Source organism: Somniosus microcephalus, chromosome 15 (assembly GCF_052327205.1).
Source record: "Somniosus microcephalus isolate GS21.2 chromosome 15, FLI_Smic_1.0, whole genome shotgun sequence".
NCBI classification, from domain to species: Eukaryota; Metazoa; Chordata; class Chondrichthyes; order Squaliformes; family Somniosidae; genus Somniosus; species Somniosus microcephalus.
The window spans coordinates 84,035,548-84,058,889 of NC_141001.1; positions in this window are offsets into that span (position 1 = coordinate 84,035,548).

Here is a 23,342-nt window from a genome sequence, read left to right on the forward strand (position 1 = left end):
GGAGTGATATTCCAACACAGTTATAAGTTTAACGCCGCATCCACGAGTTTCCCGGGCTTCCTGAAACTCGCCATTGAAAGCAAGGATTGGCCCTTTAAATACAGGAGTTGAGATTGCGTCATGCGGGCCCTCATCACGCCCACTGCCATGCAATCGACACCAAACTCGGAAGTAAAATGATAATGAGCTGGCTGCATGAAAATGCCACTGACAGACACGCTGAACTTACTTCCGGGTTTTCCACATGATGTCGGACGCCCCCATCCCCTGCACTCCCAATGCGCCTCCGAGTTAATATCGGGGCCTTGTTATTGGAACAGGCCCTGCTGAGTCAGTAAGGCCTCTTGCCTGGCAGAAATGGGATGGTGGCACCCTGAAAAACTTACATTCCCATTCCCATTGACAGTGTGGTTGTCGCTATGTATCCAAGGGCCTACCACTGGGCAGCAGGAACGCCCACCTGAGGCAAGGGGTAGGCCTTTTTATCATGTAAATCGGGTTCTATTGCATACACAGGACCTCGAATTCCATTATAGGCTTTCAACTGGGTGGAGTGAGCACTGTGCACATTCCGCATATCCTCAGCTGGTGGTGTAGCCGAACAGGAGCCCAGAAGATAAGAATTTATTTTTGTGGGGCTGGAAGGAGCAGGAGTTCCTCTAATTTAACACTCAAGGGGTAATTTTATCCTAACCTGCCCAGGCAGTTGGGTTAAAATTCCCCCCACAGTGTGCGCTGGAGTTACTTTCCTGCCCCCATATCATATAAAAGAATTTCAAGCCATATGAACAGTGTCAACAGGGCTAAAAGAAACTATGGGGATAATTTTAACCTCACTTGCTGATGGGAAACCCACAGGATCAGGTGGGATGCTGGTTTTACGCCCCATGCAATATTACACTCCATTGGTTTCAATTAAAATTGGGCGGGGTGTAAATACCAGTATTGCACCCAATTCTATCAGTTTCTTAACTGGCCAGTCAGGTTAAAAGTGCCCCATTATGAGCATAATAAAGTATGTTTACACTGATTCATAGATTGATAATAATGTCAGTTCATTATAACAACTGCTTACACATTTTACAGTTTCTCCTTGTATGGGTCCTGTTGCACATGCCCAGATTCGAAGGATTCTGAAAGAACAGAATGCTGGTAACCCCAAAACTACAGATAAGAAACTGGAAATTGGCTATATTGTGTTTGTGGATGCACATTTAACACATTCTTATGGCTTTCCTCTGTCCACTATTTCAATGGAGATGTTAACCCATTTCAAATAAATGGGTTAACGCCTCGGTTACAATAGCAGACAGAGGAATGTCTTAGGGACGGGCTAAGCATTTGTCTGCTAATACTGCCAACAGCAATTTCTAGGTTATGATAACAAGAGCAGTTGCACTTTTTTCAGTGAAGACGATTTTAGTAAAAGCTGCGGTATAGCTGAAAAAATATATGACAGGTAAAGAATAACTGACCAGCTACATTAATGAGATCCCGGGAAGTGTTTTCATTTTGTTGTACATGCTGATATTGAATATCTATGTTCCAAGGTGTTAGTAACTCCACTAGAGACATCAGTTAGATTGGAGTTATCACGGCAGTATTTCCCTGAACCCTTTAAGTATTATGAGAGGGACTTGCAGCATATTTCTCAGTGAGGCAAACAAACTGCCACTGGACTGAAGATGTTCTTATTTGGCAGCCTATGGGGGAGAAATTCAGTATCGCCCCATTTGGGGCGCAATTATCGGCCGGGCGCAACGATTAGCGCCTGGCACTAATTATCGCCTCCGACTGCAAACTTGGCTTTTATCGCCCCGGAGGTGATTGGAGCGCTAAATCAGGTGCTTCACAACTGTCTTAAGGCGCAAAGGCTGAGGAGTGAGGCGCTACCTCAGAGCGCTGGTGAAGCTCATGTGATGTCAGTCAGCAATGGAACACAGACACACTGGCGTCTGCCAGTTCTTAAAGGGGAGCTCTGACGAAAGGTCATCGACCTGAAACATCAACTCTGTTTCTCGCTTCACATATGCTGCCTGACCTGCTGAGTTTCTCCAGCATTTTCTGTTTTTATCTTAAAGGGGAGGGTTGATCTTGCTCTCCATCCACATCCTGCTCATTGCAGCCTTGAATCTCAGCCTGGAGAGACCTGTACATCAAATCTGCTGGAAAGAACAATGGAGATACCCAGGGAAAGAGCTCAGAGCGCAGCCCCCACAGTCTCTTCTAAATCTACACAAGGAAGGGCAAATCAAAATGAACCTGCAAAGTGCTGCTCAGTACCCAAAACTCCTTCACACAGCGTTGAATCTCTCCAGAAGTCTCTCTCTCTCTTTCCCTCAGAATGCGTGGTGCAAAAATGTCACCAACTTAAAAAAGGCAGGAAGCGGTCGCCTTTAAATAGCGCTCCCCCAGTCCCTTCCTGACTGCAAAATGCTCCCCTCAACCTGTCATTGCTAGCGGCAGGCGGTAAGGCAGGGGGCACCACTCAATATCCGGTCTGGGGCGCTACCGGGGCGTTGCACACTCGACTGACACCACGATCTGCCGGCACAGGAGATCGTGGCAGTAGTGTTTAGCGCTGCCGCAAAATGTCTAGTTAATTTCATGAGCGGCGCAAACATCGCCACGCATGGGCGCTAGTTGCTTTGCGCCCCATTAGCGCCCTCTTAATGCGCTAACGGGAGGCGCAAACCAACTGAATTTTTTCCCCCTATGAATCTTAACTCACTTTGCAGCCAGCTATGTGGCATAATGACTTTCATTCTATGTAGATGAATTCTTAGTTGACATCCCTGAACTGCTTTGAAGAGTAGAGAAAAGTCAAAGCTCTAAATGACTAGTTATGAAGCTGCACCTTTTATTTGAACTGCTATCCACCTTTCATAGCGCTACTCACAGGTGGAAGAACAGAAGTTGAAGAGCAAACATGAATAGAAAGATGAGATTCAAAAAAAAACTAATGTTAAAAAATATTTAGTGGAAATTAATGCAGGAGAAATATTGTAATAAGCCATTAAATTATTTGACCATGTTCTTGATTTTGCCCTTACCAGCTCTACTTATCAGGTGGCAGGTTTCGACTCTCATTTCTCTCCACGGATATTGCCTGGCCTGCTGAGTTTTTCCAGCATTTTCTGTTATTTCGGATTTCCAGCATCTGCAGTATTTTGCTATCGTATCGGCAGGTTTAATGTGACTGGGTGGTCTTTTATTTCCCTGTATAATTGTCTCATCTTTACTCCCTTCTGCTTGGTAAGGTCAGGGCTCGACAATTTCCCTTTTTAAAGTAGGTTACCCCGCTCTGTAGCTGCAAATCCCATGCTACAGCTATACCTCAGGTCTGCTCTCTGATTCAGGCTGAAAGAGCACCAAAGGCTTTGGCATCCTACCAAGACATTACTGAGAACAAGGCCCCATACAGCAAGGGATGAAAGTACAGCTACAGCAGTAGTGTTTAGAGGAGGATGCCTCTGCCAGGAAGAACCGTGGGTCAGAACAACTATCAGCTCCATTTGTAACCTAGCAGCGCGGAGGTTTGGGGTGGGACTTGGATTGCCTGGGTTAGGGCTACCCTGCATGACTGAGGCTAAGACTGGGGTTGGGTTCAGTGTCTTGTAGACTTCCATCAATAGCCATGGCCCTGTCCATATTCCTGGCTGCGCATCACTGCTTCTCAGAGTAATTGCAACCTGGTTTACAGCCCGCCTAATGCTCCGTATTGTGCATCGACATTTACACAGGATCAGATGAGCCTGTGAAACAAAACCCAGGGGAAAGGATATAGCTGCAGGCAAAGAAGAAAAGCAAGTTGCAGGTCCTGAAGACATGGTAGTGTAGGAATACAAAATATTATGGAGACTAATATATGGTAACATTCATGATTTGAGGGGGAACTATCACATTTTTTCTGGGCTTATCTTAGAAATTATACTTAAATAGCTAAATATTTAGTTGAGTTAAAAATAAAAATGATAGCTGGAACCTCTTTGGATAATTATTGGCAGCAGTGTGTTAACATAGAAACATAGAAGATAGGAGCAGGAGTAGGCCATTCGGCCCTTCGAGCCTGCTCCGCCATTCAACGAGATCATGGCTGATCATCCAAACCCTAGCACCCGGTCCCTACACCGACAGCCATCCCACCCAAGCCCTATCCCTGTAACCCCACGTATTTAATCCCCCCTAACACTAAGGGTCAATTTTTATCATGGCCAATCAACCTAACCCACACATCTTTGGACTGAAATTGTAGTTTTGTGAGTGATTGTTTCTCAGCCCCCTTACACAGGAAGCAGAAGGAAACATGGCCTGGGTTGGGGAAGGAAAAGGATCCCGATAATCCCCTCCCCAGACACAGCAGTTTCCAGTCACATGCAGCATGCAGGCACCAGAGATGTGCCGTATCGAGGCTTGCCCCTGCCTACCCCAAGCAGGATCAGCGCTGGAGGGCACAACCCTGACATAACCTCTGGGATCGCACTCTGAGGAATTTTGACCCCATTATTCCAAAACCTGATCCCATTTTATTAATCCAATGTTGCTTTGAAGTAGGGGAAATGTCAATGCAGTGTGATTTGTTGTTTCTGAATGCTCATCACATAATTTATGAGTAATTATTACCAGATAAGCTTGTGATAGCTAATGACAAAACATCACTGCTCACCTTCAATAAGGTGCAGACTATTTAATTTGGACCAGTGTTTAATTAAATGTTGGGTGATTGAATTAATATTTGAAGCACTTCATGAAATCTGTGGTATAGGCACATTTGTTATTAGACCAACCAACCGTAATTTTCTTCATAACATTCAGTATGAGATTATTGAATGGTAGACACAAATTCACATGCTGAACTGTACGTTCTACAATTCTTTAAAGGCATTTCGGAAATGTTAGCCAGCACAGCTCTATTTAATATTCCATTTGTAAAACATTACCTTATCCTTTTATTGTTTTTTTTTTTGTTTTGCTTCAACTGTAACTGCTATTTGCAATCTAAAATTGTGGCAACTTTTCCTTCAATTTCTTTGCTACAAGTACTGAGCAACTAGTAGGGTTTTTGCTTTTATAATAAATGGGAATATTTTTCCCCAATGTCCAGTTATAGTAATGCTTGCATTTATACACTTCATTATATCAAAGCATCTCAAACTGCATCACTATTTACTAAGTGCTCTAGGTAAGGAACGCTGCTGGTGGGGAATGGAAATCTTCCCATTTTGGGCAACCAGTGTCAGTATCAAGCACTCGCAAATCAGGTAATGCTCCTTCTACTCTGCCCCAAAAGCATGTCTGATGACCAAGCTCAGAAGAGCAACTCCTCCTCTACCTGTGTGACACTTTCCCCATTTTCCACACTTGGCATGCTGTGGTCTTTCTAAGTGAGATTGCCAATTAGTCGCAAGTTGGGGGCAGCATTGTACCCTCTAAGAACTGGATTGAGAATGGCACAAACCCATTTTGCATAACGCCCTTACAGTTGGCAGACAGAGGAAACTTCTACCCCAAAAGTCTGGGCTAGAATTGAACCCAGGTAAAAGGCCAGTGCTGAAGACTTGCACTCTAAAACTAGCTGCACCTCTAGCCAAGCTGTTCCAGTACAGCTACAACACTGGCATTTACCCGACAAAGTGGAAATTTGCCCAGGTATGTCCTGTTCACAAAAAGGACAAATCCAATCTTGCCAATTGCCATCCCATCAGCCTACTTTCAGTCATCATCAAAGTGATGGAAGGTGTCGTCGACAGTGCAATCAAGCGACACTCACCAATAACCTGCTCACTGATGCTCAGTCTGGGTTCCGCCATGACCACTCGGTTCCAGACCTCATTAGAGTCTTGGTCCAAACATGGACAAAAGAGCTGAATTTCAGAGGTGAGGTGAGAGTGACTGCCTGCATGCAGCAAGACCTGGATAACATCCAAGCATGGACTGATAGGTGGCAAATAGTATTCGCGCCACACAAGTGCCAGGCAATGTTGGTTTCCTACATTACAACAGTGACTACACTTCAAAAGTACTTAATTGGCTGTAAAGCGCTTTGGGACAGCCTGAGGTCGTGAAAGGCACTATATAAATACAATTTTTTCTTTCTATTCTTTCTTTCAATGGCATTACCATCACAGAGTTTCCCACCATCAGCAACCTGGGAGTCACCATTGACCAGAAACTTAACTGACATACCAGGGCAAATTTTCACTTTGTCGGATAGATGGGTATTCTGCAGCGAGTGACTCACTTCCTGACTCCCCAGAGCCTTTCCACCACCTACAAGGCACAAGTCAGGAGTGTGATGAAATACTCTCCACTTGCCTGAATGTGTGCAGCTCCAACAATACTCAAAAAGCTCGACAACATCTAGGATAAACCAGCCCACTTGAATAGGCACCCCATCCACCACCTTAAACATTCACTCCCTCCATGGCTGCAGTGTGTACCATCTACAAGATGCACTGCAGCAACTCACCAAGGCTTCTTCGACAGCACCTCCAAAAACCCTTGACCTCATCCACCTAGAAGGACAAGGGCAGCAGGTGCATTGCGACACCAACACCTCCAAGTTCCCCTCCAAGTCAGACACCATCCTGACTTAGAAATATATCACTGTTCCTTTATTGTCGCTGGGTCAAAATCCTGGAACTCCCTACCTAACAGCACTGTGGGAGTACCTTCACCACATGGACTGCAGCAGTTCAAAAAAGCGCTCACCACCTTCTCAAGGGCAATAAGGGATGGGCAATAAATGCTGGCCTTGCCAGCATCGTCCACATCCTGTGAATGAATAAATTAAAAAATAAGGTGGCAGGAGCACCTTCCTGAATAAGGCTGTAGGCCCATTTAATATGCAAATCAGATCCTATGACATATGTGTTCTAATGTTTGCCTGGCCATTTCAGTGACTGAGTCTACTACTGTCCATGGAAGCACCTTCACCACACGGACTGCAGCAGTTCAAGAAGAAGGCCCACCATCACCTTCTTAAGGGGTCTTAAGAGCACTTACCAAACCAGTGACCTCCACCACCTAGAAGGACAAGGACAGCAGAACATCATCACCGCCAAGTGTCCCTCCAAATATGCCTCCAAGTAACACATCATCTTGACTTGGATTATATACTGCTGTTCTTTCATCATTGCTGGGTCAAAATCCTGTAATTCCCTACCTAACAGGACTGTGGGAGTACCCTCATCACATGGACTGCAACGGTTCACCACCACCTTCTCAAGGGCAACTAGGGAAGTGTTATGTCTGACATTGGTGATAGGTACTCGATTGCCTTGGCCTGAGCACATGGAGTTTGATAGTGCTGTTATCGTTGTATTGTGTCTGACATTGGATATAGGTATTCGATTGCTTTTGCCTGGAAGTGTGTGTTTGGATCAGCCATTAAAAGCAACATGAACTTGTAGTGTATGTACTTTGCAGAAGGAACTATATTCTGCAGCCCCTGTATACTGCAGTACCAGTAGTGACCACCCCTGTATATAAGCCTGTGTAGTAACTTTGCACAGTTAGTTCCAGTTTGTCTCCACTCAGTAAAGACCTGTTATAATCAACTCCTGCAGTCCGTGTCTCAATTACACACGGACATAATAGAACTGAGCTCTCCATACAGCCTCTGGGTTATCTTTGCAAACGCAACATTTGGCGATGAGGATGGCTGAATCTCTCTTCCACCACCTCCTCCCTTCCTTGCACTACCCGGTGAGCCCCTGATCCCATGGGTTCACTGGTTACAGTCCTTTGAAATCTACCCCACCGCTCTCGGACTAGAAAATGTGAGTACAGCATGGAAAAAGGCACTGTTATCCCATTGCTTGGGAGTGGAGGGCCAGCGTGTTCTTGGGACATTAGGCACAGCAGACTCAATTCAAACATATGATGTGGCTGTGGCTCTGTTAAGCACACACTTCTCTGCCCCACAAAGTGCCCTCCTGTGGCGAGTCATTTTTAGACAGTGTCACCAACTTCCCGGCGAGTCTGTGCATCAATACATGGCGAATTTGAGGGGGTTAGCTAGCTCGTGCAAGTTCAGTGCACTACAAGACGAGATGGTGCATGATCAACTAATAGAGCACACCAACAATGTGAGAGTGCGTGAAAGACTGTTACTCGAGTCCGACGATCTGTCGTTGTCACAGGCAGTTAACATTGCCTTTCAAGTGGAGTCTGCAGCCGAATGTGCAGCGAAACTAGCACACACACCCAGTGACGGCGCCCTCAGCCCCGACAGCCCTGACACTGTAATGCTCGCGCGACGGCAGCAACGCGCACTACCACGGCAACAGTGTGGAAACTGTGGATCTCGTTCACATGCTACCAGAGTGCAGAATTGCCCCGCGCGCGGCCAAGCCTGTCGCAATTGTGGAAAACAAAATCACTTTGCCAATGTCTGCCACTCTGCCCCGGTTGCTACAAATGAACACTCTCAGTCCTCAAGCACTATAATTCACAACGTGAGCTCTGGGCCAGTAGTGGCTTTCAAGTCATGCACAATTAACGTGAATGATGTGTGCATCCCTCTGTTGTTGGACACCGGCGCCAGCGTCTCACTGCTGAATGTGGACACATTCAAATGTTTTTTCAGCTCCCTGCCACTCTCTACGCCCTCCACTGCCCTTTGCGGGTATGGTAATTCGAAAATTGGACTAGTGGGCTCAGTCAACCTCACTGTACGCTATGGAACAAAAGTTTTGCCAGATTTTAGTTTTCATGTGGCACGCCAAGGAGCTAACCTGATGGGACTGGATCTTTTCACTGACCTGGGTTTTTCTCTCTTGGACACCGGCGGGTCTGCAATTCTGCACATCGCCTCACCGTGGCACCAAACATGGCCAGCACCCTTCGAGGGTCTGGGCTGCCTGACTGCCTTCACCCACCAGCCCATGGTTGACTCCACCGTTACCCCGTCATTCAGCCACTGCGCTGCATCCCGCTTGCTCTCTGTGACGGGGTCACAGCTGAACTAAAGCAGCTACTGGAAGCTGGCATCATCGAACCAGTTGATGCCTCCCCATGGGTCTCCAACCTGGTGGTCACAATGAAAAAGTCAGGTGGTCTACGCGTCTGTGTCGATCTTCGAGCAGAGAATAAGGCCGTAATCCCTGACAAGTATCCACTGCCCATGTCAGAGGAACTCACAGCGCAGTTCTATGGTTCCATCCTGTTCTCGAAACTGGACCTTCGACAGGGCTATCTACAGGTTCCCCTCCACCCCAGCAGCAGGGACCTCACTGCTTTTGTGACACATGCTGGCATCTTTCGGTACACCAGGATGCCATTTGGACTTAGCTCTGCACCCAGCTGCTTCCAAAAGGTGATGTCCTCTGTGCTCGCGGGCATTCCTGGGGTGGCCATCTACCTGGATGACATCGTCATGCATGGGCCCTCGACCTCCACTCACGACGAACACCTTCACAGAGTTTTCACGGCTCTAGCAAAACACAAGCTCACACTGAATGGCGAAAAGTGTGTCTTTGTTGTTTCAGAGATCGAATTTGTGGGGTTTCGGTTGTTGGCTGATGGTATATCCTCACTCCAGTCAAACGTGGATGCCATTCACAGTATCCCAGAACCCAGCTCTGCAGCACAGGTTGCCTCCTTCCTTGGCATGACTAGGTACTACCTGAAGTTTTTGCCCCAGTACTCAGCCACCACAGCCCCACTGCACCAGCTCCTGCGAAAGGATGAGCCCTGGGTGTGGTCACAAGCCTGTATGGAAGCTGTTCGCCTCCTCAAATCGCAGCTCACATCGCCGCCAGTGTTGGCTCACTTTGATGTCGCCAGCCCCACCCTCGTCACCTGCGACGCGTCCGCTGCAGCTGTGGGGGCAGTGTTATCGCAGATACAGAATGGAGTGGAGAAACCAATCGCCTTTGCCTCCCGAGCCCTTAGCCCCACTGAACAGAAGTACTCAGTAGGCGAACGTGAGGCGCTGGCGTGCGTCTAGGCATGTGAGCGGTGGCACCTGTACACGTATGGCCGTGCCTTCACCCTGCGAATCGATCACCAGGCTCTCACTACCCTGCTGTCGACATCCGGCACGGGCCACAGACCACTGCGTCTACACCGCTGGTCTGACCGCCTCCGCCAATACAATTTCACTCTCCAGTTCACACCAGGATGTGACAATGTTGTTGCAGATCTGCTCTCCCGCACTGTCTCTGCCCCAGCCCTACTCGTCGGGTCTGAACATGTGGAACAGGATATCGTCCAGATGCTGCACACGCCTCTCCAAACCACAGTCTCTCTCCAGGAGCTCAAAGAGGCCTCTGAACAGGACCCGGCCCTCTCCCAGCTGTGCACCTTCATCAGAGATGGCTGGCCTCACAAGGTGCCTGAGGAACTGTCTGCCTACTCCAGAGTTAAAGAGGAGCTCTCCTGCTGGAATGACTCCCGTGTTGCACGTGGGCTCTGCACTGTGGTCCCAAGTGCCCTTCGTGCGCATTTTTTATCCATGGCGCACGAGGGCCACTTGAGCATAGTGAAGCTCAAACAACAATGCCGAGACCTAGTGTGGTGGCCGGGTATCGACAGGGAAATCGAGGCCCTGGTCAAGGACTGTGCAGCCTGCCTTTTAAGTGGCAAGACTGGCCACCAAGCTCCTCCACCCCTGCTACCCCTTGCCTAGCCCTCTCAGCCCTGGGAGCACCTGCAGCTGGACGTCTGCGGGGAGATCCATGGTGTCCCCCACCATCAACGGTTGCTAGTGGTGACCTATGACCTGCACTCAAAATGGCCAGAGGTCACTGCCATGGGCTCCGTCACCTCTCGGGTCATCATCGATATCCTTGAGTCCCTCTTCTCCCGCTGGGGGCATCCAAAGACCATCACCACAGACAATGGCCCCCAAATGGTCTCTTCGGAACTCTCCTCTTACCTTGAGAGCAAGGGCATCCGTCACATACAGCGTACTACCACCCAGAGTCAAATGGGGGGGGGTGGAGCGTTTTAACCAGACACTGAAAAATGGCCTCAGAGCACACCTATCCCAGGGGTGTGCATTTGACAAGGCCCTCCTCCACACACTGCTGCACTACTGAGCCTCCCAGCATTCCACTACAGGGGTCTCACCCGCATCCCTCATGCTAGGCCATGAGCTCATGCTGCCCCTTGGCAGGCTCCGCCCCTCGCTAGCTCAGAGCCCTGCTCCACCGGCTCAAGCCAGTCGCTAGACAGCAGGAGAAGATGAAACTCCGCTTCGACCAGTCGAAGAGGGCCAAGGCGCCCATCATCTCAGTCTCCGATTGGGTCAGAGTCCGCAGGCCTCACCGCAACAATAAGATGGCCTCATTCTGGTACTCCCCTCTCCAAATCAGCCGTCAGCTTGGACCAGCCACTTTCTGCCTCACTGGCAGCTCTCGGTGGCATGCCAGCCGCCTTCGGAAGGTGCCAGCTCCCCCTAATGTGGGATTATACGGACCTAATCCCCAAGCCTTACCCCCAGAGTGGCGGGATGCACATGTTTTTCTATGTTTCTATGTAGCGAGTTTCACATTCTCACCACTCTCTGGTTAAAGAAGTTTCTTCGGAATTCCATATTTGATTTTTTGGTGACTATCTTATATTGATTTCTATCAGTTTAAGAAGTTTCTGTTATCGAATCAGCAAGCTGTATTCCCTTGAACCTGCCAAATTGGTATTTGACAGATGTTTCATGCAATCTCTTCCCTTGCTTTCAGTCACACTCCCATGGGCATGTTCTCACTGGAAAAGAGAAGGTTGAGAGTTAGAAACATAGAAACATAGAGATAGGAACAGGAGTAGGCCATTCGGCCCTTCGAGCCTGCTCCGCCATTCAATGAGATCATGGCTGATCTTTGTCTGAGATCATAGCTGATCTTACCAGTTCAGTACCCCGTCCCCGCCTTTTCTCCGTAACCCTTAATCCCCTTAGCCTTCAGAAATATATCCAATTCTCTCTTGAAAATATTTATTGAATTAGCCTTCACAGCCCTCTGTGGCAGGGAATTCCACAGGCTCACCACTCTTTGAGTGAAGAAATTCTTCCTCATCTCTGTTTTAAATGATTTGCCCGCTATTTTTAGACTGTGGCCCCTGGTTCTGTGCTCCCCGGCCATTGGAAACATTCTCTCTGAATTCAGCCTGTCCAGGCCTGCCATAATTTTATATGTTTCGATGAGATCCCCTCTCAATCTTCTAAACTCCAGTGAGTACAAGCCCAAACTATTTAATCTCTCTTCGTAGGTCATTCCCGCCATTCCAGGTATCAGCCTGGTGAATCGCCGTTGCACTCTTTCCATGGCAAGAACATCCTTCCGCAGATGGGGCGACCAAAACTGTACACAATACTCCAGATGCGGTCTCACCAGCACCTTGTACAGCTGTAGTAAGGTATCCCTATTCCTATACTCGAACCCCCTTGATATGAAGGCCAACATACCATTTGCCTTCTTAATCGCCTGTTGCACCTGCATGCTCTCCTTCAGTGACTGGTGCACAAGAACACCCAGGTCCCTCTGCACTTCCCCATCTCCCAATCTATTGCCATTTAGATAATAATCTACCCTCCTGTTTTTACCCCCAAAGTGGATAACCTCGCATTTATCCACATTATAGTGCATCTGCCACGTATCCGCCCATTCCCCCAACCTGTCCAAATCGCACTGTAGCCTCCTGACATCCTCATCAGAGCCCACCCCTCCTCCTAGTTTAGTGTCGTCAGCGAATTTGGAAATATTGCATCCAATTCCCTGATCCAGATCATTTATATATATTGTGAACAGCTGGGGTCCCAGGACAGATCCTTGCGGCACCCCGCTGGTCACTGCCTGCCACTCCGAAAATGAGCCGTTTATTCCAACTCTCTGTTTTCTATCCGCCAGCCAGTTCTCTATCCACGTTAATACTTTGCCCCCAATCCCATGAGCCTTAATTTTGCATGATAATCTTTTGTGTGGAACCTTATCGAAGGCTTTCTGGAAGTCAAGGTACACCACATCCACTGGCTCTCCCCCATCTATTTTACCAGTTACTTCCTCAAAAAATTCCAGCAGATTAGTCAAACACGATTTACCCTTTGTAAATCCATGTTGACTCTGTCCGATCCTTTCCCCATTTGTCAAGTGCTCCGCTATTTTATCCTTAATAATGGACTCTAGCATTTTGCCCACAACCGATGTAAGGCTTACTGGTCTATAATTCCCTGCTTTCTCTCTACCCCCCTTTTTAAATATTGGGGTAACATTAGCTACCCTCCAATCCACGGGTACTGTTCCCGAGTCAATGGAGTTCCGGAAGATGATCCTTAGAGCATCTGCTATCTCCAGGGCCACCTCCTTAAGTACCCTAGGATGTAGTTTATCAGGCCCCGGGGATTTGTCGGCCTTCAGTCCCCTCAACTTACCCAACACCATATCCCTAGAGATACTAATTTCTGTCAGCTCCTCCCTCTCATCAGTCCCTATGTTTGCCGATATTCCTGGGAGGTTATTTGTGTCCTCCTTTGTGAATACAGAACCAAAGTATGAGTTTAATTGGTCTGCCATTTCCTTATTCTCCATTATATATTCTCCCGAATCGGACTGTAAGGGACCGACTTGGGATTTTACCAGTCTTTTCCTCCTGATATACCGATAAAAGCTTTTGCAGTCTGTCTTTATGTTTGCTGCAAGTTTACTTTCGTATTCTATTTTCCCCTTCCTGATTAATCCCTTTGTCCTCTTTTGCTGTATCCTGTACTGCCCCCAATCTTCCGGTCTGGTGCTTTTTTTTGCCAGTTGATATGCCCTTTTTTTTGATTTTATGCTGTCCCTAATTTCCCTCGTTATCCACGGTTGAGTCACCTTTTTAGGTTTATTTTTATGCCAAACCGGTATAAACATGTTCTGGAATTCTTCCATTCTATCTTTGAATGCTTGCCATTGTCTATCCACTGTCAATCCCCCCAGAAACACCACCCAATCAATCTTACCCAATTCCCGTCTCATACCCTCGTAATTCCCTTTATTTAAGTTCTGGACCTTAGTCTCTGATTCAATTTCCTCACTCTCCATCTCGACTGAGAGCTCGATCATATTATGATCGCTCTGACCCAAGGGGCCTCGTACAAGAAGATTGCTGATAAGTCCCTTCTCATTGCACAATACCCAGTCTAAAATGGCCTGATCTCGAGTCGGCTCCTCGACATATTGGTCCAGATAACCGTCCCGAAAACATTCCAGGAATTCCTCCTCCTCAGAATTTTTACTAATTTGGGTAGTCCAATCAATATGTAAATTAAAGTCACCCATGATGACAGCTGTGCTCTTATCGCACGCTTCTCTAATTTCCCTTTTTATGCCTTCCCTCACCTCCATATTACTATTTGGAGGCCTATATATCACACCCACTAACGTTTTCCTCCCCTTGCTATTTCTCATTTCTACCCATACAGATTCCGTTTCATCCGAGTTAATATCCTTCCTTTCCATTGCATTAATCCCCTCCTTTACCAGCAATGCTACCCCACCTCCCCTACCTTTTTGCCGATCCTTCCTAAATATTGTATATCCCTGGATGTTAAGTTCCCAGCCTTGCCCACCCTGCAGCCACGTTTCTGTAATCCCAATCAAATCATACTTGTTTACCTCTATTTCCACAACTAATTCATCCACCTTGTTCCTAATGCTTCTAGCATTAAGATACAAAGCCTTCAGGCTTGCTTTTTTCACACTCTCATTATGAATTAGTTTGGCCCTTTGTGTTTCTCTCCTTTGCTTATTGCTTCTCACCTTTCTACCATCTATTTCTGACTTCATATGACTTCCCTCTTTTCCACTACCTAGGTTCCCATCCCCCTGCCAAATTAGTTTAAATCCTCCCGAACCGCCCTAGAAAATATTACCCCGAGGACATCGGCTCCCTCACAGTTCAGGTGTAGACCGTCCCCTTGGTACAGGTCACTCCTCCCCAAGAACTGGTTCCAATGCCTCAAGAATTTAAATCCCTCTCCCTTGCACCACTGCTCAAGCCACGTATTTAGCTTATCTATCTTACTCTCTCTAAACTTATTAGCTCGTGGCACTGGTAGCAATCCAGAGATTACTACCTTTGAGGTCCTACTTTTCAATTTAGCTCCTAACTCCCTAAATTCAGCTTGTAGGACCTCCTCCCTCTTTTTACCTACATCGTTGGTACCTACATGTACCACGACAACTGGCTGATCCCCCTCCCCCTTCATGCAATCTCTTCCCTTGCTTTCAGTCACACTCCCATGGGCATGTTCTCACTGGAAAAGAGAAGGTTGAGAGTTGATATGTTTGCTGTTTTTAGGATTATAAGGGACTAGATAATGTAGACCATGACAAGCTATTTCACCTTGTCCAGAAGAGTAGATCCAGAGGACACGGCCTGCCCTTGAAGGGGGATAAATTTAAAACTAATCTGCGGAAATAATATTTCAGTGAGCGAGTGGTCAATCAGTAGAACAGGCTCCCTAGGGAGACAGTGGAAGCAGTTAGTATTGATTCATTCAAATGCAAATTAAATACATTTCTTTCAGAAAATAACATTTTATACAGTACATGAGCAATTTGAGACATGACGTAGTAACTGTAGCATGCTTGGGAGGAAAAAGGTGCCTTTGGCTCTATTTGGACCCAAGCTCTCCACCACTGAGCTTTTCCTTGTGCTGTTTCTGGGTCTGGATCGAAATTGATTGCTATGAATGGTCAACAACTCCATTAGCCTTGTACAATGCGACAACCAGGATGGTAGAAGGTAAACTGAATGGACCTTGGTCTTTTTTTGCTTAGCGATTCCTATGTTCCTATTATCAGACCTCCTAATCTTTTGTGATGGTCATATTGTAAATAAATATGATTAATTTTGGGATGCAGGTTACACTGTGCAACCATCAAATCTTATTTTTTTTTACATTTATTTTCATTATTTTGTTTCCTTACATCCCCACTCATAAAGTTTATTTTTCATTTTAGAAATTGATGAACAAAAAAACACAATGACAAAGAAATTAATGTATAGCCTTCCCTTGATAATGATGACACCACAACTAGCTGTAGTGGGTCAGCTTATGAATCGGCATGTGGCATGCAAACCGGAGGAAGGTAACAAGTACCTGATACTGGCTGCACAACAGCAATGGCAATTAACGTGGAAACTTTGATCAGATTTCAAGATCTATAACCTTTCTTAAACAATGACATCTCAAAGCTTCAGGCCAATATATTCACACATTCACGGATCCACTCATATAAGTGTAGCTGCTTTAATAGTACAAATTATTGCAAGGATGATGCTTTAGTGTTGAAATAAAGTTGCTACAGGTTTTATTATTAACAATAGTAATCAGGTGGCTGAACATCTGCAGTGGTCTATTTGTTGCTTAATAATTGACAATTTGCATTCAACAATTTAGTTGAAAATTAAACCAGTGCAAGATATTGCATTAGGTCTCAGCAGAAACAAGATACTGTACAGTATTTTATGATCTCCAATATTACAAAAGTACAATTGATTTATAGAAAAAGTCTTTAACATTTAATTTTTTCCTTTGATATAGTTATTCTGTTACTGTTATAACCTATACACACCTCCATTCTATTTATATTCCGTGGCAGTTTTCCTGAAAGTTTTTAAGCATTTAGGACACTTTACCATATGACTGATGATATGCATGACTGATGTCAGAGGACAATGGTATTTAAAAAATCAATCAATCAGATGAACCTTTGTAAGTCCTTGTTAGCCAAAACTCAGGAGAGAACAGTCATGTTTTTTGCTGGTAAGCCGTTAAACCAGTGCCAGTAAGAGAATTAATGCTAATATCACCAGGCAAAACTTACACAAAGTCAAATGGTGTTACTCACTGATTAAAAGAAGAACGAACGAACCGGCATTTATATAGCACCTTTCACAACCTCGGGATATCCCAAAGCACTTTACAATCAACAAAGTATGTTTTATTTGAAGTGTAGTCACTGTTGTAATGTAGGAAATGCAGCAGCCAATTTGCACACAGCAAGCTCCCAGATTATGTGCTCAAGTCTCCAGAGTGGGACTTGAACCCACAACTTTCTGACTCAGAAGTGAGAGTACTAGCACCGAGCCAAAGGCTAACACCATGGCTAGCTGGTGATTCCTAAATAAGCTTAATGTTAAAACATTATTTTCAGACAATAACTAGAAAATAACATTATATCCAGAATACTGTTACAACAGTATTGCTTGTGGGAGCATTTTTCTTTGGAAAACAGAAAGTTTTCAAATTAGGGATTCACAGTACATCAATGCCGAGCACTCTGGAGTGATGTTCACATTTTTAAATAAGATCACATTGAACTTGAAGTGTCGTAATGTGATCTCCCCATGTGCTGTCCAAAGCCATCATTTCAGTGTTCAAGTACTGTGTTGCAAAAGTAATCAGCTTTTAATGTATCATCAAAGTTAGCCACCCATTACCTGACTTAAGTGTCACAGCCAATTAACTACTCAGGAAAACCCATTAAAGTGATTCATATATCTAAATCTTTCCTGTGAAAAAATGATCAAAGAATCTTGAAATGTGACAAATTGGTGTCCAAAATCTTGTGCCAATAGGAGGCTAAGAATTTGTACCAAAAAATGAAGAGAATGATAATTTGAATGTCTTATGGGATGATTGGATAGAAGCCAGATTTTGAAATGTTCTTCTATGAGTTTCTTAAGCTTTCAGAATAAATAATTGCATTGTGGCAAAGCCACCAGGGGACTCTGATCTAATGTACATAATTATCTTTAACAAATTATTAGCTACAGAATGAATCTGTATCTTTGTTCATATTATTGCATGTACATAGCGCGGTCCCTTTAAGAATGAGACCAAACGCGATGACGTCATCACGTTGATCATGTGATCCTCCAGCGGCGGGAAAATGTGATGACGTCATGACGTCAGGCTGGGGAGCCGCCCTAGTCAGTCCTCATGGAGCCAGCAAAGAGTACAGACCTGTAATTTAGTTCTCCTGTGTTTTCGTGTTAAACTCTGTCGAATAGTAATAAACATTGTTTGTTTGATAGACTGACTCAACCTCAGTCCTTTAGTTAAGAATCTTGCCATTCCTACAGTGGTGACCCCGAATTTTCGTGAACAATTTTCGCGGAAGAAGCGAAGCGAAACAAAACATGGCAGCGATCTCCGTGGCTTTGAAGCTCCCACAGTTTTGGGAACAACAGGCGGCCTCCTGGTTTGTACAAGCAGAAGCACAATTCGAACCCCGAAACATCGTTGCGGATCAGACCCGTTACCTTTACGTGGTCTCCGCACTCGACAGCTCCACGGCCTCATGGGTCATCAGCCTGCTAGAAAACCCCCCGGTTGACAGCAAGTATGATACTTTTAAAGCACGGTTAATACAGGTCTTCGGGCTCACAAAGGCGGAGCGAGCCAGCTGACTGCTCGCTATGCCCGGGCTTGGCGATGCCAAGCCATCTGAGTTAATGAGCCAGATGCTCGCGCTCCTTGGCTCCGAACCACAATGTTTCCTCTTTTGGGAGTTATTCCTGAGTCAACTACCCGAGCAGGTTCAGGCTGCCCTCGCCAGAACGGAAGCCACAGATTGTGCAGCACTTGCTGCAGAAGCAGATACAATTTATGCGGTCATGCAGCATACTGCGCTGCCACGAGGCACCCCTCCCCTGCGAACGCTGCCCCGACGCCTCCATCCCCCGGCTTGTGCTTTTACCACGCCCGTTTTGGCGCGAAAGCCAGAGGCTGCCGCCCTCCCTGCAGTTTCGCGCCTAAAAAAGAAAACCAACATCAACACCAGCAGCAACTCCAGAAAAGGAGGACCAAGTCTGAGGGACGTTCCGCGGCCGCGATGGTGATTGGAAATTGCAGGAAGCTCCTCTACATTACAGATTCCCTCTCCGGCCGGCGCTTTTTATGCGACACCGGGGCACAGTGTAGCATCCTTCCTGCCTCAGCACTCGATATTCAGTCTGGGAGGCACGGCCTCTTCCTCGAGGCAGCTAATGGCGGGGCCATTTGTACCTTTGGCAACCGGCTTCAGCAGGCAACGGTTTCAGTGGGAATTCATCACAGCCAAGGTTTTGCAAGCCATCATCGGCGCGGATTTCTTATGCGCCAACAGCCTCTTGGTGGATGTAAGAAATCGTCGATTGGTTAATGCGGCCACCTTCCACTCCATCCCTTGCTTCCACAGTTCCGCAACGTCGCACACTGTCTCCTGCGCGTTGCCCTCACCGGACGAGTTCACTCGCCTATTAGGTGAATTCCTGGAGCTGACCAAGCCCACTCTCTCCTCCTCGGCCACTAAGCATGGTGTCGAACACCACATTACTACGACTGGCTCTCCAGTTTACGCATGAGCTCGGCGCCTGGAACCCGGCAAGCTCGCGGCTGCGAAGGCAGAGTTTGCCACGATGGAACGGCTGGGGATTATTCGCTGGTCAAATAGTCCCTGGTCCTCGCCTCTCCACATCGTCCCGAAGCCCGGCGGCGGATGGCGGCCATGCGGGGACTACCGACGCCTTAATGACGCCACTACTCCCGATCGGTACCCGATCCCGCATATTCAGGATTTCTCCGCCCACTTGGCGGGAAACTCAATCTTCTCCAAGGTCGACCTCATCCGTGGCTACCACTAAGTTCCCGTACACCCGCAGGACGTCCAGAAAACGGCTGTCATCACTCCCTTTAGACTGTTCGAGTTTCTACGGATGCCATTTGGGCTCAAGAACGCTGCACAGGCTTTTCAGCGACTAATGGACTCGGTCCTGCGGGATCTTAAGTTTTTATTTGTCTACCTCGACGACATCCTGATAGCCAGCTCTACCAAAGAGGAACACGCCTCCCATCTACGCACCCTCTTTCGGCGCCTCAGCCAACATGGCCTCATAATCAACCCGGCCAAGTGTCAGTTCGGCCTACAGCAGGTTGACTTCTTGGGCCACCGCATTACTTCGGAGGGCGCAATTCCACTGCAATCAAAGGTCGAAGCAATTACGGCATTCCCAAGGCCACAGTCCACCAAGGCTCTTCAAGAATTCCTGGGCATGGTGAATTTCTACCACCACTTTGTACCGAAGGCAGCACAACTCATGCAGCCCCTCTACGAGGCCCTCAAAGACAAGGCTGGAAAGGATACAATAGCCTGGACAGTTGAAATGGGCAACGCTTTCAACAACACAAAAACCGCTCTAGCCAATGCAACTATGTTGGCGCACCCTCTGCCAGGTGCCACCATCGCTCTTACCACCAACGCTTCCGAATATGCCATAGGCGCTGTACAGGAACAGTGGGTCAACGGGACATGGCAACCACTGGCGTTTTTCAGCCGCCAACTCCGGCGCAATGAACGCAAATACAGCACTTTTGACCGGGAGTTGCTGGCGCTGTTCCTGGCTATCCACCATTTCTGTTTTTTATTAGAAGGACGTCCCTTCACTGCGTTTGTAGATCACAAACCACTGACCTTCGCCATGGCCAAGACCGCCGAACCGTGGTCGGCTCAACAGCAGCGACAGCTAACTTTCATTTCAGAATTCACGATAGACATCCAACACATAGCTGGCAAGGACAACTTGGTAGCTGATTGCCTTTCTCGCGCGACCGTACGGGCGGTCCAGCTGGGCATCGATTATGCCCTCATGGCCACCGATCAGGCATCGGACCCTGAAACACAGGCGTATCGCACCGACACCTCTAGCCTCCAACCGGCCGATGTGCAATTCCACGCAGCAGGCACCTTGTTACTCTGCGATGTCTCCATGGGAGATCCCCGCCCGATCGTTCCAGTTGCCTGGCGCTGCAAAGTTTTTGACGCCATACATGGGCTTTCCCATCCTGGCGTGAAGGCATCTCAAAAATTAATGTCGGCTAAGTTCGCCTGGAAAGGAATGCGTAAGGATATCCACGACTGGGCTAACACCTGCATCGTCTGTCAAAAGTCTAAGGTGCAACGTCACCGTCAAGGCCCCATTGGCCACGTTCACAGTACCAGAACGTCGATTCGACCATGTCAACGTGGACCTCGTCGGGCCACTTCCACTGTCACAGGGGTTCACACACATCCTCACCATGGTTGATCGTACTACTAGATGGCCAGAGGCAGTTCCTTTGGCATCTACTACGTCCGCTGATGTCGCCAGAGCATTCCTCTCCTCGTGGGTCGCACGTTTCGGCATTCCGGCGGACATTTCTTCAGGTCCACAGTTCTCTTCTGAGCTCTGGAACGCTGTGGCCCAGGGTCTCGACACCAAGCTTCACCGCATCACGGCCTATCACCCGCAGGCAAACGGTTTGTGTGAACGTTTCCACAGATCGTTAAAGGCATTGCTGAAGGCCAGCCTCCAAGGCGCCGGATGGGTGGATAAGCTTCTGTGGGTCATGTTGGGTCTTCGCACGACACCCAAAGAGGACCTGCAATTGTCCGTCGTGGAGCTCGTGTACGGCCAGCCACTCTGCGTACCGGGAGATTTCCTGCTGCTTCCAACTGAGCCATGGTCCGCAGCCGACCAACACAGCAACCACTGGGAAACAGCCAAGGCTTTTGCGCCTATCCCAACTTCGCTTCACGGCCTTCCATCTTCACACGTACCAGCGGAGCTAAAGACTGCTGAATTTGTATTCATTTGTCATGATTCCCATAGGGATCCGCTCAAGGCCCCTTACACAGGCCCTTTCCGCGTACTGGAGACAGGCGACAAGAGTTTCTCCGTAGACATCGGTGGTAAACCCGACCACATATCCATTGACTGTCTCCAACCGGCACACCTGGATATCGACCGGCCAGTGGAGACCGCACAGCCACCGCGACGTGGTCGACCTCCCGCTGCATCCACGCCAGACCCAAGGCTTCCATCCGCCAGCCCGCCAGCTGTTCAACAACGTCCACTCCAAGAATACAGGAGTCGCTCTGACAGGCTTGTCAGAACTCCTAGTCGATTGACTTTTACTGTTAAAGACAATTCTGGGGGGGGGGGGCGCATGTGGCAGAGCCACCAGGGGACTCTGATCTAATGTACATAATTATCTTTAACAAATTATTAGCTACAGAATGAAGCTGTATCTTTGTTCATATTATTGCATGTACAAAGCCCGGTCCCTTTAAGAATGAGACCAAACGCGATGACATCATCACGTTGATCACGTGATCCTCCAGCGGCGGGAAAATGTGATGATGTCATGACATCAGGCTGGGGAGCCACCCTAGCCAGTCCTCGTGGAGCCAGCAAAGAGTACAGACCTGTAATTTAGTTCTCCTGTGTTTTCGTGTTAAACTCTGTCGAATAGTATTAAACATCGTTTGTTTGATAGACTGACTTGACCTCAGTCCTTTAGTTACGAATCTAGCCATTCCTACAGCATATCATTTTATTTGCCATCCTGTTTATTTTCACATGGAAAATCTACTGTGTATAAAATTTTAATTTCCCATATGATAAATGAACAAGCTATTGCGTTGGTAGTGGGACATGACTTGATTTAATTGAAAATATGAAAACCCATAATTCACATGCACGGCAGACACAAATGAATAATGACTTCAATGAGTGAAATAAACCCAGAAATGCACCATTACTGGTGCAATATGCCATCGATTACGTGTCAGTTACAGTTTAACTGTGGAAACATAATGGCCTGGATTTGCCGGGGCCTATGACCGCATGCGCACAGCTTATACGGTCGTAAGTGCCCCGCAAGTTTCAGGTTTCCACGCGTTCGATGCGCCTGTGCGAAAACCCGGAATTTGCAATCTGTCAAGATTCGGCTTGTCAGATCATACTCATTAACAGGAAATGGGCATTCGCTGCCCCAGAGCTGGGTTATTTGCCCAACTCCTGCCCAACGAATGCCCACGAAACCTTTATGTAAGGCTTTCTTTTACCAGCGTAATGGTTGAAGTAAATATTAAAATAACATTTTTTAAATGATTAAACATTCAAAAACCTTTAAAATTTGTTTAGGCTATTTTTGGCCCCTTTAAAAATGTTTAAATTTATTTTTCAAAAAATTACATTTTTGTTTTAAATGTTTAATTAAATTGTATTTTAATTCATTTTGAACATGTGGTGATTTATTTTTATTTAAGTGGGGTGAAAGTGTGCTTTTTAGGGGATTCCTGTTCTGCTTATGGGGATTCCTACGTAAAATGGAATCCCCATAAGCATAATGGGGATCCCCTTTTTGATTGGTTGGGCTGGCCCACGTGATCTCAGGGAGGCTTGCGAACCGCCTGCCCCCCTGGGATACGTGGGCCTCTGTGCAGGCGTAGGCCTGCAGGCCCAGGAGCGTGAGTCTTCGAAGGTCTGAAGCAATCAGGTAGGTGCGTACTTTTCTTGCGGTTCGAGGGCGTTCGCCTGCGGCAAGCCTCCGA